The sequence below is a fragment of the Phacochoerus africanus genome, chromosome 14, assembly GCF_016906955.1.
Source record: "Phacochoerus africanus isolate WHEZ1 chromosome 14, ROS_Pafr_v1, whole genome shotgun sequence".
Classification (NCBI taxonomy): Eukaryota; Metazoa; Chordata; class Mammalia; order Artiodactyla; family Suidae; genus Phacochoerus; species Phacochoerus africanus.
In genome coordinates this window covers 38,682,453-38,696,167 of record NC_062557.1, presented here as the reverse complement: position 1 = coordinate 38,696,167, position 13,715 = coordinate 38,682,453, and the positions used below count along the sequence as shown (strand labels likewise).

The 13,715-nt window shown below is 45.2% G+C and overlaps 1 protein-coding gene across 1 annotated transcript in view; it reads right to left on the bottom strand.

The window, feature by feature from the left end:
• DUSP14 (dual specificity phosphatase 14) overlaps positions 1-10,274 on the bottom strand; it is a 34,205-nt gene extending 23,931 nt beyond the window's left edge. Inside the window, exon 1 of the mRNA XM_047758660.1 lies at positions 10,165-10,274. The gene's annotated coding sequence lies outside the window, so the exon portion shown is untranslated. The remainder of the gene's footprint in view (positions 1-10,164) is intronic.
• Positions 10,275-13,715: the final 3,441 nt, after the last annotated feature.

The following is a 13,715-nucleotide window of genomic DNA, read 5'->3' as shown; positions in this document are numbered from 1 at the left end:
CGTTCGAAATAGAATAGGTAGAAGAGACTGTATCTATAAAAGGTGAAGGTATATATGTAGTTATTTGGGTACTGGGGGCAACCTGTTCCTATTTGGAATTTTTTTAATTTTGTCATCATCTACCCGGGGTGTTTAAATTACTCATCACTCACTCACACAATAGTATTTACTGAATTCATGCCATGTGTTCAACACTATTCTAAGTTGCTGGGGACTCTGGCAGAATGTATTTGCCAAAAATGGCCCCCACAATACCCACATCCCACATGACCTTACAGGGTGACCAAATCAACCATGAGTACATCAGAAATGACGCTTCTGACGCTAGATCATCGTGTCACACATTTCTCCACTGTTCTCTGGAAACTTGCTCCTGGACTCCAGCTGCCATGCTGTGAGGAAGTCCCACGAAGCCAGACAGTTACCATGTGGAGAGGTTATATGTGGGTGTTCTGGCCAGAAGCCCAACAGAGGTCCCAACTGATAGCCAGAATTAACTACTAAATATGTGAGTAAGGACACTTCAGTGATTCCAGCTCCCAGCCATCAAGTCACCCCCAGACACTGCGGAGTAAAGATACATGGTCCCCACTACACGAGGTCCAAATTCTTGACCTGCAGCAATCTGAAAGCAAAATAAAAATGGATCTTTCTACATCACTGAGTTTTGGAATGGTGTGCTGTGCAGCAACAGTCACTAGAACAGGGATATAAGGGAACAGAAGACAGAACCCTGTGCTAGGATTGTATCATCTTAAAGAGATGACACAAGATACACATTTAAGACACCTGAATACAATAAGAGACTCACATTAAATGAACCAAATGAGGAGTGCAAACAGTGGATACTACAGCAATGCAGAGAAGGCACAGAGTCAAGGCAAAGTAAGACAATCAGGGGTGCTGAAAAACAGTTCTTTGTTTCCTGGGGAGGTATCTCTTAGGTACACTCCCATGCTTCTTCTCCAATCCATAAAACACGCTGCCATCCTTGGAAGTTTCTTTGTGATGCAGTGGGTAAAGGATCCGGCACTGTCACTGCAGTACCGTGGGTTGCTGCTGTGGCACAGGTTCAATCCCTGGCCCAGGAACTTTCACATGCCAAAAAAACCCCAAAACAACAACAAACTACATGCTGCCATCCTTGCTTTGCAAGAGCCTCCTTTACTTGGAGACTCCAAGTGGAGAACACTAGCCCTTTTCTACAGCCCCTCACTGCTCACTGCATTAACCTGGAGCCTGAAAGAAATGCAGAGTCTCAGGCCCCATCCTACACCTACAGAATTAGATTTCACAGCTTAACAAGATCCCAGGTGAACTGTATACACATTAAAGGGTGAGAAAAACAGCTCTCATTAATCTGCCTCGGGCTGTACCACTGGACTTGCTGAAGCAAATTCAAGTGCCTATTTTGTTTAAGCCACACGAACACACTCAGCCTCTCACAGATCAGTATCATTCCACTGTCATGGTTCCCAGATGAGGAATCAGAGGTAAATGGAGGTTAAGAGGTTTTCCCGGACTCTACACAGAAAATGAATAACCCCACTGGGACCAGGACCCCTCTCCATGAGTTATCCGTTTGTTGATTAGTCACACAATCTGACTGCAACAGACCCACTGATCTAAAGACTTCCAAAGTGTACATTTCATTGGGGAAGAAAATGAAAACTATGAAGAGAAAGAAATTAAAGAACAGTAAGGTCAGTGTGATTGTGTATTATCTATAATCTGGACATTCATCTAAAAAATCCTAAACTGCTAAGAGGTATGAGATGGTTTCCGGGTGTAAAAAATCTCATCAACCTGAACCAAGAAAATGCTGGTAAAATTCCATAATCACATTTAAGCTTGTTTGGTGATAAGTGGAAACCAATTTGTGCCAGAGCCAAATAAACAGTATTTTTAAATCTTCAAAGAGTAACTGGTAAAAATTAAATGTGAATCACAGACTCCTGATTAAGCAGTGAACTTTGATTTGTATAGGTCAGAACACCTAGACCCAGAGTACCTAAAACAAAACAAAAAAAAGAACACATCAGCAATTAAACCCAAGGTGCGTATAAGTCTTCCCCAAAACTGCCAAAGTCACTACTGCTCTCTGAAAAGCAGGACCATGAAAAGCCCTTTCATAAATAAGATCTCAGTCCTTACACGTTCATTATTACTTTAAGGAAGACAAAAATAAATGTATACAAGTTCCTTTCTGGCAGAGGGTAAAGGATCCAGCATTGTCACTGCAGCAGCTCAGACTGCTGTTGTGGCACAGGTTCAATCCCTGGCCTGGGAACTTCTGCACGCCATGGGTGTGGCCAAAATAAATAAATAAATAAATATTTTTAAAAATAAAATAATTTTTTTAAAAACAAATGTATAAATTAGAATAAGGTTCACAGGACTAAGAGCTCAATAGTAAAGAGCTGAGCACTCTTTGATCATCTAACCCTTTGATGTCTGGCTGATACAACATCATCCTTAAAACTCAAGCACTGAGCTTCAGCTTTCTCCCTACAAGAATTTCTTCATCATATCCCTGGCCCACTTCCATGTTTTTTCTGATTTTACAGCAAGTTAACTTCATTTATATATTGATGAACTAACTTCCCATTCTTCTTTATAAACCAAAGGCATCTATAATTACCTATCAGTTTCTGAGCAGAATAAATAAGGCATTAGCTGGACAGAGGGAACCTGATGATGCTATAAACCCTCATCCCTGCTGAGAGGTAGCAGGCCTCCTGAATTCAGAGGGCAACTGGGTGTATCTGAGCCTCCCTGGAGCAAAGGGAGGAATCAAGTTTTCAGCTAAACAGAAGTCAAAAAGCATAGGGTCCTGATGTTATTCCCTTGGCTTGAATTGTCTCCTGAAGAAATAGTCTTATATAAAAAGACAATATACATAGTTCTTTGCAGATTATACTACTAATTACTAATCACATGCTAAAAAGGGATGCAGTGGCCTCTGCACCTCACTCTACTCTCGTTCAAATCAGGAGCCGACAAACTATGGCAGGAAGGCCATGTCGAGCCGGCTACCTATTTTTGTGAAGCCCATGAGGTAAGAATGGTTTATACATTTTTTTTCCCCTTTTTATGGCTGCACCTGCAGCATATGCAAGTTCGCAGGCTAGCGGTCAAATTGGAGCCGCAGCTGAGGCCTATGCCACAGCCATAGCAACACTGGATACAAGGCGCATCTGCAACTCACATCACAGCTTGAGGCAATGCCAGATCCTTAACCCAGAGTGAGGCCAGGGATCAAACCCACATCCTCACAGACATGATGCCAGGTTCTTAACCCGCTAAGCCACAACAGGAACTCCCTTTTGTTGTTGTTGTCTTTTTAGTGCTGCACCCAAGGCACACAGAGGTTCCTAGGCTAGGGGTCTAATCAGGGCTACAGCTGCCGGCCTACACCACAGCCACAGCAACACCAGATCCGAGCCACGTCTTTCTACACCACAGCTCACAGCAACGCTGGATCCTTAACCCACTGAGCGAGGCCAGGGATCGAACCTACATCCTCATGAATGCTAGTTAGATTCATTTCCACTGAGCCATGATGAGAACTCTCCTTTTTATTTTGCCATGCCAACAGCATGTGGAAGTTCCCCGGGTCAGGGATCAAACCCAAGCCACAGCAGTGACCTAAGCCTCTGCAGTGACAATACCAGATCCTTAACCTGCTGCGCCACAAGGGAAGTCCTGGTTTATACATTTTTAAATGGTTAAAAAAGAACTCAAAAGAAGAATAGTATTTCATGGCACCTAAAAGTTACATGAGATTAAAATTTCAGTGTTCATGAATGAAGTTTTACCAGAGCACAACATTCTTTGTTACATATTAACTATGACCATTTTTATGCTACAAAGGCAAGTTTACAGAGGCAAGTTAAATATTTGCAACAGAAGCTGTATGGCCCATAAGCCTAAAATATTTACTACCCGACCCTTTACAGGGAAAAAAAAAATTGCCAAACCCTAGTTGAAACTGTTATAGGAGTTCCCGTCGTGGCGCAGTGGTTAACAAATCCGATTAGGAACCATGAGGTTCGGTCCCTGCCCTTGCTCAGTGGGTTAACGATCCGGCGTTGCTGTGAGCTGCGGTGTAGGTCGCAGACGCGGCTCGGATCCCACGTTGCTGTGGCTCTGGCGTAGGCTGGCAGCTTACAGCTCCGATTAGACCCCTAGCCTGGGAACCTCCATATGCCGCAGGAGCGGCCCAAGAAATAGCAAAAAGACAAAAAAAAAAAAAAACAAACTGTTATAAAGCCATCCTAGTTTATGGCAAAGGAGTATTTTTCCAAGTGGTTTTCAGAACCCTGCATGAAAATCACTAGGCTGCTGGTTAGAAGGCTCTGTTCACTAGTCAACAGAAGCTACAACCTCTCGTTAAAAAAGAGTTTTCTCCTGTGGATCCACAAACTCAAAAGACCCATGGCAGGCATCAAAAAGATCTGGCAGGGTCCACGGACACTGAAACTATTCTGGGACAAGGCACCAGTAAGCTCAGCAGCTGTATATTTCAAAAGTGGCCTTTTCGTCTACTGGGACCTCCAGATGGCAGGGGAAAGCTAACCAAACTTTTTTTTTTTTTTAAAGGCAGCACCCACAGCATATAGAGGTTCCCAGGCTAGGGGTCAAATCAGAGCAGTAGCTGCTGGCCTAGGCCAGAGCCACAGCAACACCAGATCTCAGCTGTGTCTGTGACCTACACCACACACAGCTCATGGCAACGCCAGATCCTTAACCCACTGAGAGAGGCCAGGGATCAAACCTGTGTCCTCATGGATACTAGTCACATTTGTTTCCACTGAGCCACAAGGGAAACTCCCAGAAAGCTGACCAAACTGGATGGGGGATTGCTCTGTCAGTGGAAAAGCAAGAAAGAGAAGCGCTGAGGTGAGCTGGGAGGGCCCAGGGCTGCAGGTGACAGGGCACGGCTGGGGCCTCGGCACCCGGGCCTCTTCCCTGCAACAGATGGAAAATGAAGCTCCTCCGTAAATTCCTGCTGTTGGGAAGGGATATCAAAATACACAAACAATATTTCTCCCCCATCACTTCCGTTCATCCTCCCACTATGGGTATCTTTTCCTGAAAACTTCTAACTTATATACATAAGCTGTTTTCAAAATTTTAATGATTTTAGAGATTCTAGAAAAAAACCTTTGCCATATGAGTAAAAAAGTATTCGTAATTTGCAAAGACTGAAAATAGAGCAATTCAGCTGTTTTCCAAGATGCCATACAAGAGAAATTAAAAAGAATTACAAACTTCACATTCTTTGGGCCACTGTTCTTCTGTCACTCCTCCAACCAAGAAAAAGAACTACTTAAGAACTACTTACTACTTTCTAAACCTGCAGAATTGTAATTCTGTCCTTAGGATAGAAACAGACTGTTAGCAGATGATACCAGGAACAGTAGATGCTCAACAAAAACCTGAACTTAATAATTTAATAACTGCCCTGGCATGACCTCCCCATCCCTCCCTAACCTCTCTCCTTTTTCTTTCCTTCTCTTTCTCTCCCTCTCTTGAGCACATACACACACACCCCTAGCTTTAAATCCAGCTAACACCACCAAACACAGGCAATTAAAGTTAACCTGGCAACTGTCTACTCAGAAAGCAGAAACTATCGGACCCAGTTTTAAACTACCTCTACTGTTCAACACAACGGAAGACTCGGAGAAAAGTACATTTCATAGAAAAAGAAGCTGTGGTTCCTTTAGAATTGCCAAGGAATTCCTGTGCTCAGTGCTGCTCAGCAATCTACACACACACACAAGCATGTGAGTACAGGTCCTCAGAGGGCAATTTCACAAGGACTGGCCTGGGTTCCTGCACACATCACACACTAAAGCCAGCACTGTGGGCCTGCACATTCAAGGCTGGGCACAACGCAGGTATTCTCCAGCACAATGCAAATCACCACCTCAAGGCATTTGGTAGCCCAAAAAGTAAGATTCTTCCAAAACCTTTTAAAGACTTCTAGGTACTAGTTTTTTTTCTTTTTTCTTTTTTTTTTTTTTTGCTTTTTAGGGCCGCACCTGCAGCATATGGGCATATGCAAGTTCACAGGCAGCCAGGGATCAAGTTGGAGCTGCAGCTCCCAGCCTACACCACAGCCACAGCAATGCCGGATCCCTAACCCACTAAATGAGGCCAGGGATTGAACCTGCATCTTCATGGATACTGGTCGGATTCTTAATCCACTGAGCCACATCGGCAACTACCTAGACTTAATTTTGCATGTTTAAATTTCCCTATAACTACACATCTGTTTGGGTAAAGAAAAAATTCAGTGGGAAGTTTTCTACTGGGTATTTGTCAGCCACATAGCATGGAAAACCATTTCTGGCTCTGAGTGGTATGTTAGTCCAAACCGTACAATTAAACCTAAGTATATAAAAATACAGTGGTACATGAAGTGCCAGGGATCAAATCACCCAGGTGACACTTACTCATTCACGCAAGAAATATCCAAACATATTGTGGTTAAACAGCAAGTACAGTGGATTATATATCCAAGGCTGACACCACTGAAGGAATATAAACTGGTACAACCACTTTGGAAAATGGGCATCAGCTAGTAAAGCTGAGGATATGCACATCTATGACCCAGCAATATTCATAAGTTCCCCAGACCAGAAACAAGCAAGATGTCCATCAACAGTGGATGACAAACAGCCCGGGGTATGTTCACACCAAATGAGCTAATTACATCATAGGTAACATCATGGATGAGTCTTAAAAACTATAATGCTGCAAGAATTTAAACCCTCCAAAATCATACATGTGTTTGTTGTGTGTGTACACACATATACAAATACACATACGTAATGCTGACCAAAAAAAAAAACAACAGATTTATAAGAATATCTACTTTGATTCCATTTGCATAAAGTTGAAAAACAGGCAAAATGAAACTCTATTGTTTAGAGATTAATATTTAGGGCATAAAAACTGTCGAAAACAAAGGAAATGATTTCCACAAAAACCGGGCTAGGTTACCTCTAGGGGGAGAAGAGAGGTGATCATTGGGAAGGCCTGGGAGGAGGGTGCTTTGGGATCTGCAAAATGGTTACAGTAGTGTTTTCTTCAAAATAATTGATTAAGTATCCATTTGTGTGTTTTATACCCTTTCCTGTATGTTATAGTTCACAGTAAAAAAAAAAAAAAAAAAAAGATTAAATAAATACAATGTTGTTTCCAGGAGTTCATTACAATCCTGGCCAGTCTGGGGAAAGAACACTCCCTCTGATTATTACTACTGGCCTGTGGGCTTCATAGGTCAGGGACCTTATTTGCCTTCAGGATTCAGCACTGACCCTTTAGTGTGGCAAGAGTCTCAATAAATGTCTAGCATATACGCCCATAAACTTTTTTTAGGGCCGCACCCACAGCATATGCGAGTTCCCAGGAGAGGGATCAAATCCAAGCTGCAGGTGTAGCCTACCCCCCACTGCAGCAACGCCAAATCCCACTGCGCCAGGCCGGAATCAAACCCAAGTCACCACACAGGCTACACCGGACCCTTAACCTGCTTTGCCACGGCAAGAACTCCAACACTCTCAATGTGAATTTGGTTTTAACACGTCTATCTTCCAAAAATCCTGACTTGAACTGTGCTCACAGTAACGTTTCCTCTTCTCTCTCTTCAGCCCGGCAAGGCTTTCATAAACAACTAAAGCTACCATCTCAAACGTTCACTCCGTAAGTTTACACCCAAGCACTGTTGCTTTAGCCAACTCTCCCAGCCCTCCACTCCCTTTTATGCCTCCCCAGAAGCAAAGAAAAGATGAATACACTCAATTTTTTTTTAATGGGAAAGTTTTCATTTACAACAGAGAGTAATGCCTATAGGATCTTAATGGTTTAACTGCTCTGAAGTTAAGAAGGGGTCATTTGCCCGGTTGTTCTGAGAAATACTACCATGCTACCAGGGTTAATAAAACTTTATGACCAGCTGCACTTAAAACGCATGCTACCTGTTCTAGACAGAAACCAAATCTCTATAAACAGGACCAGTTAATTTTATAATAATCACAAAAAAAAAAAGTTTTCAAGCTATGCAAACCAGAAAAAAAAATCACTTTGTGCAAAAAGATACTCATGAAAATGCTTAGAAAAGTCTAAAACAATACACATAAACTGAGAAAGATATACAGATATGCTACTTTTGAGACAGATGTTCAAAAGAAGGCATCTTATCTGTAAAGTTTTAATTTTCTAAATAGAAAATAATTCTTGTAGTATTGGGGAAAAGTACTTCTAATCCACCTTGCCTTAAAATAAAATCCCAATTGCAAAGGAATCTAACAAACAGATCCTTCCCTAACGAACATTTTAAAATGCTAAAGTTTTAAATAGGTTTTCCCAGACTTAACATACCTGGCCAGTTTTGTTTTGCTTTGTCTTGTTTTTGAATGAAAAGAGTATATACATTTACACCAGTCTATCAAAGAATATTACAGGAAATCAGAAATCATACCTGCATTCAACCAATATGAGAGATTTCAGCTGAGAATTCAGCACAGACACGCTGGACACTGACGTTAAAAAGCCTTGGAATGAAGGAAACTGTCTCCCGTTTTATGGGGGAAGCCAAAAATATCAAGCATCTACCTCTCCTCCCCCAAGCGTCAGAAGATGAGTCAGAGCTGGAGGCAGGAATAGGGCCCATGTGTCAAGCCGCCTGTGCAGGGTTCCGTCCTACCTCCACAAAAGCAACCCTCTCCCCCACCCAGGTCGGGGTCCCTGCCTCAGCCTGTCCCTCACATGAATTCTCAGGTGTCTCTGGTGAAGAAGAGGCAGTTATTCATTCTGGGGTCACCTCCTTACTTGCATTTCTAAAGGGAACCCGAGAATGGGGACCTTTATGAGTCTACAACAAGTCACAATCACCAAATGCAGCTCAAGGAAGTGGCGCTTCCAGACACACACAACCTCGCAAAGAACACAGCACCGTTGTTCCCCTCATTTTAAAGAGCAGGAAACCCGCAGAGAGCAGCTCTGACTTGTCCAGTATCACTTAACTTTGTGACAGAGCTGAGTTCCAAGGATGGAGCTGCTGATGGCCCCAGCCTCTGACTTTTAACTGATCTATACAATCTCAGGGAGGATGTTCCAACGTTGCATGACCCTTCAGAGTGGCCTTGTGGGCTAGGAATTCCAGTAACTCTAGTCCATATTCCTTTCAGGTGAGTAAAGAATCAGGACTTGGCTTTTTGCCTCTGTTTTTACATCTGTAAAATGGGAAGATAAGGCTTTCTACCTGTCTCTCATAAAACTACAATGAACAGCTAGTTAACAATGCTAAATGTCCTGCGGCCTTGCTGGATGAAAAGCTCAAGGTACTTAAAAAAAAAAAAAAAAAAAACCCACACGGTAGAACTGCATTTTAAGTCACTCCTCCTTGCCGTCCGTGCCTCTGGGATGCCCAGTTACCATAACACTGGCTGGTACCATTGGCAACATCACCTAAATAAAATATAGTTATACAATCCACTTAAGGCAGCTACGTACAGCATGCAACTCCTCTCGCACGCCAACAACTCAACTTCAACCGGAGCAAGGGTACTTAGGAGAAATAAAAAGACATGTTAGCACCATGCACACCAATCCCCCACCGTAGAGAAACACTCAAGTTGAATACTTGGCATTGCTTAAAGTCAAGTTGCCTCTAAGAGTGCACCAAAAACCTTTGGAAGATGCATAAAGCCGCTGACGCTCCCGCAGCTCGGAGCGGGTGAATGCGGACGGCGGGGTGAGGAGGCAGGGAGGCCATGGCCGGACCGCAGAGCAGAGGGGTCGGGGAGGGGGAGGGGAGCAGAAAGGATGCTCGCCTAGGAGCCAGAGGACCGGTATCCCGGACCAGGTTCGGTGGGGGACCAGCCGGGGAGTGCGCGCCGAGAGTCCGCGAGGCGGGGGCGGACGCTGAGGAAGGGGCGCTGCCGAGGGCGCCAGGCCTCTCTCCCCGCCGCCCAGAAGATGCGAGAAGCGCCCGGGAGCAGGTGGGGGACGCCGGCACAAACTTTCCAGAGACCAGTTTCGCGCAGGGACTCGCCGGTCCCGTCCGACCGGAGCCCCAGAGCCCCTCTGGCGCCAAGTCTCGCCCGCCCCCTGCCCCCCGCCCCCCGCCCGAGCCCGTGGGCCCCGTACCGGCTCGGCTGGGCTCGCAGCTGGCGCTCTTCCCTCCTGCGCTGCTCTCGGCTTCTGCGGGCTGGACGCCGCGCTCACCCCTCCTTCTCTCCTCCGCCCGCGCCCGGGGCGGGCCGTGCGCACGCTCCCTGCACCTCGCCGCCCTCTTCAGAGTCGGGCGGGGCGGGGGGGGGCGGACGCTCGGGGCGGGGGCGGGGCCTCGGCGCAAGAGGAGCGGCGCGGGTGAGGTGGAGGGAAGCCGGCGGGGGACGCGCGGAGCTCAGGCGGCGCGCGTGCGCATTGCGCCCTCCTCCGCCGAGCCGGGCGTCCCGGGCGCGCCCCTGACTCGCAGACCCCGGCTGCCCCGGCAGATCTCTGCTCCGATTTTGTGCTCATCTGTGTCACAGCGTACGACCCGGCTCTTCCCCATTTCAGAGTCTACCTACAAACTGGATGTAGGGGCGCGGGGATGATAAACTAGGGTACTTACTGGATGTGAGAGGGTTAAAGGCAAGAAAACAATACAAATATAAAAGGTGTGAAGACTGCAGTTAATGACTAATCTCTGCCTCTCACCGCACCCCCACCTTGTATCCTGCACGAGAGAGCCCAGGAGTTGCGACGAAAGAGTTTAGAGAAAATAAATCTCATGGCAACTGTTGGATGAATTTTGCTTGGGCAGGTTTGGGAAGTATCTAGCGACTGTGGGAGGTTATGTGGTCTGAGACTCAAAAGTAGCTGTGTATATAACCATCTTCTGCCTGCCACCGAGACCGCCAACCCACATCATAAACCACAGGTGTCACCCTGAGTCTCAAAACACCAGGTCCCCGACGCATGTCTCCTGAGCCCAGGCTAAACGCATGGATTCGTGGCGGGCTTATTTGCTGTGTCACTCTGAGGGTCTTTTTTTTAAAATGTAGGTTTGCCCATCATAACAGGAGTCGATACAAAACGTTTCTTTTTTTTTTTTTTTTCCCAGCACAACCTTGCCCTAGCAGGTGAGGGGAGGTATAAACAACTTCCTTGAGGCTCTGCAGTGAGTCACACACCTGAGAGTCCTGACCACGCCCAGCCCTTTTCTCACCAGCCCCAGCTCCTCACCGTTGTAAATCGTTGGCAGCAGAACTGCTGAAGAGTCAAACAGTAATCATAGGTTCGCGGGGAGGGGTTGGTGAGGGAGATGAAAACTGCGCTTTGGGTTTACACCCCACTTCCTACCACCATTCCACACCCCTGCATCTTAAACCACAAGTTTGAGGGTTTTTTCACGCTCTTTCTGATCCCCAACAGGATTCAGAGTCATGCCGTGGGTGCAGAAATACCTAAAAGTTCTGTCTGCTTCCCAGACAAAAATATAACATCAAAGCCATTTTAGTGATAATCTTAGGGGAGCTAAACAGGTCTAGAATGGAGAGATTTGTTTATTTTTCCCTTCATAAGGAGAGAGTCACAGCTTTTAAATTAGGCAAAATTAATCTTTCTGCGAGAGAACAAGGCAGAATCGGACTCAAGATAGCACCTCCGGAGTTCAAATCTTGCCTTGAAAAGGTGTCTTCTCAGCACCAAATTGCTCCACCATCAACTCATCTAGTGACTTATTTTTGACATGCTAATACCAAAATAGCAAAATCTCTAATAGAAACGATTGTATGCTGCTTTCATTTCTGTCCCCACCCCACCCCCAGTCTTCCCTTCAGTCAATTCAATGACTCAGCAGCGCAAATAGATACATACATTCCTCTTCAGATTCAAGCTTGTTTGTTACACAGAAGGCAGGTTTCCAGAACAGCGCTCCTTAGTGACAAAGAGCTGGGCATCTTCATGCGTTATAGAGCGAAGCCTGCTGTGAAGAATCAAATCCTCATCAGGGAAGAAGAGGGAGGAGGGCCAAAATAGAATGTGTGTTGAGTGAGATGTATGTGTAAAGATGTAGAGATTAAGGCAAGGAGGAAGGCGCGCTAAACTCAAGACCATTTAGTGACTGCACATATATGCCTGTGGGTAGGGAGGTGCTTTCTGCCTTTACAGAAAGTGGAAATGTGGGCTTATATATGCTTCTTCCAAAAATGCGATTTGAAGATATTATCTTCTAGACCAGCACTGTCTGATGGAACTTTGGGGGCTAGAACTGGTCTGTATGCACACTGTCCAATACAGTAGCCACTAGCCTCCTATGGCTTTTGAGATCTTGAAATGTGACCAGTGTGACTGAGGAATTGAATTTTAAATTTTAATTTCTAATCAGTTTAAACATAAATAGCCACAGGAGGCTAGTGGCTACCGTACTGGACAGCACATTCATAAACCATAAATAACTTTAGGTGTCAGTTGACACCTACATTTTTATTTTTAAAAAATCTATTCCTTTATTTTTCTTACTTTTTTCTTTTTTTTCTTTTTAGGGCAGCACCTGTGGCATATGGGAATTCCCAGACTAGGGGTTGAATCAGAGCTGCAGCTGCTGGCCTACTCCACAGCCACAGCAACACCAAATCCAAGAAGCCTCTGTGACCTTTGCAGCAGCTTTTGGCAACACCTGATCCTTAACCCACTGATCAAGGCCAGGGATTGAACCTGCATCCTCCTGGATACTAGTTGGGTTCTTAATCCACTGAGGCATAACAGGAATTACCCATTTAAAGTCAAATTTTTTTTTTTTGTCTTTTTGCTATTTCTTTGGGCCGCTCCCGTGGCATATGGAGGTTCCCAGGCTAGGGGTCGAATCGGAGCTGTAGCCACTGGCCTATGCCAGAGCCACAGCAACGCGGGATCCGAGCCGTGTCTGCAACCTACACCACAGCTCACGGCAACACCAGATCATTAACCCACTGAGCAAGGGCAGGGACCGAACCTGCAACCTTATGGTTCCTAGTCGGATTCGTTAACCACTGCGCCACGACGGGAACTCCCTTAAGGTCTATTTTTACCTCTCCCTCATTTTCCCCTTATGCTTTAGATATAGAAACATCTCAGAGACCGAATGCTATAAAAGTCTGACTTGCCCAGGGAAGAGATGGGTGCTCCTCGCTACGTGTAAATAAGCAGTGCTTTAGAACAGTGCAGCTTCTGTGCAGAATAAGAGCTAATCTGATTAGACATAGTAAGTAGAGGGTGGAAACTTCTACTCTGCTTAGCTTCTGATGTCTGTCTTTCCAAAAATATTCTCCTTAATTGCATGAGCAATGACTGCTCCTTAGACGAATCAGACCCAGACTTTTATGAGTCCTTCAAAGAATAGTTGCATTTTCCATTTGTATCATTTCCCCTGATTAACAAATTGGCAACAGTTTTGATGTATCTGTCAGAATTTGGGAGACAGCTGTGATCAGGGTTCCCCAGTCTACAGAAGTTTGATTTCAGGGGGCCATCAAGTCCCCATGGCTCTGGAATGCGTGCCTATAATATATAATGCCTATAGCACCAGAGAATAATGCCACTAATAGCTACCAAAATGCAAATCCCCCAGAGAAGTAAATCTTTACGCGATTGTCCTTTCACATGTTCGAGAGGGACAGCGGACACCGGGTATTTGGGAAGAAATGTTATACATATGGATAAGGTAAAAGAAC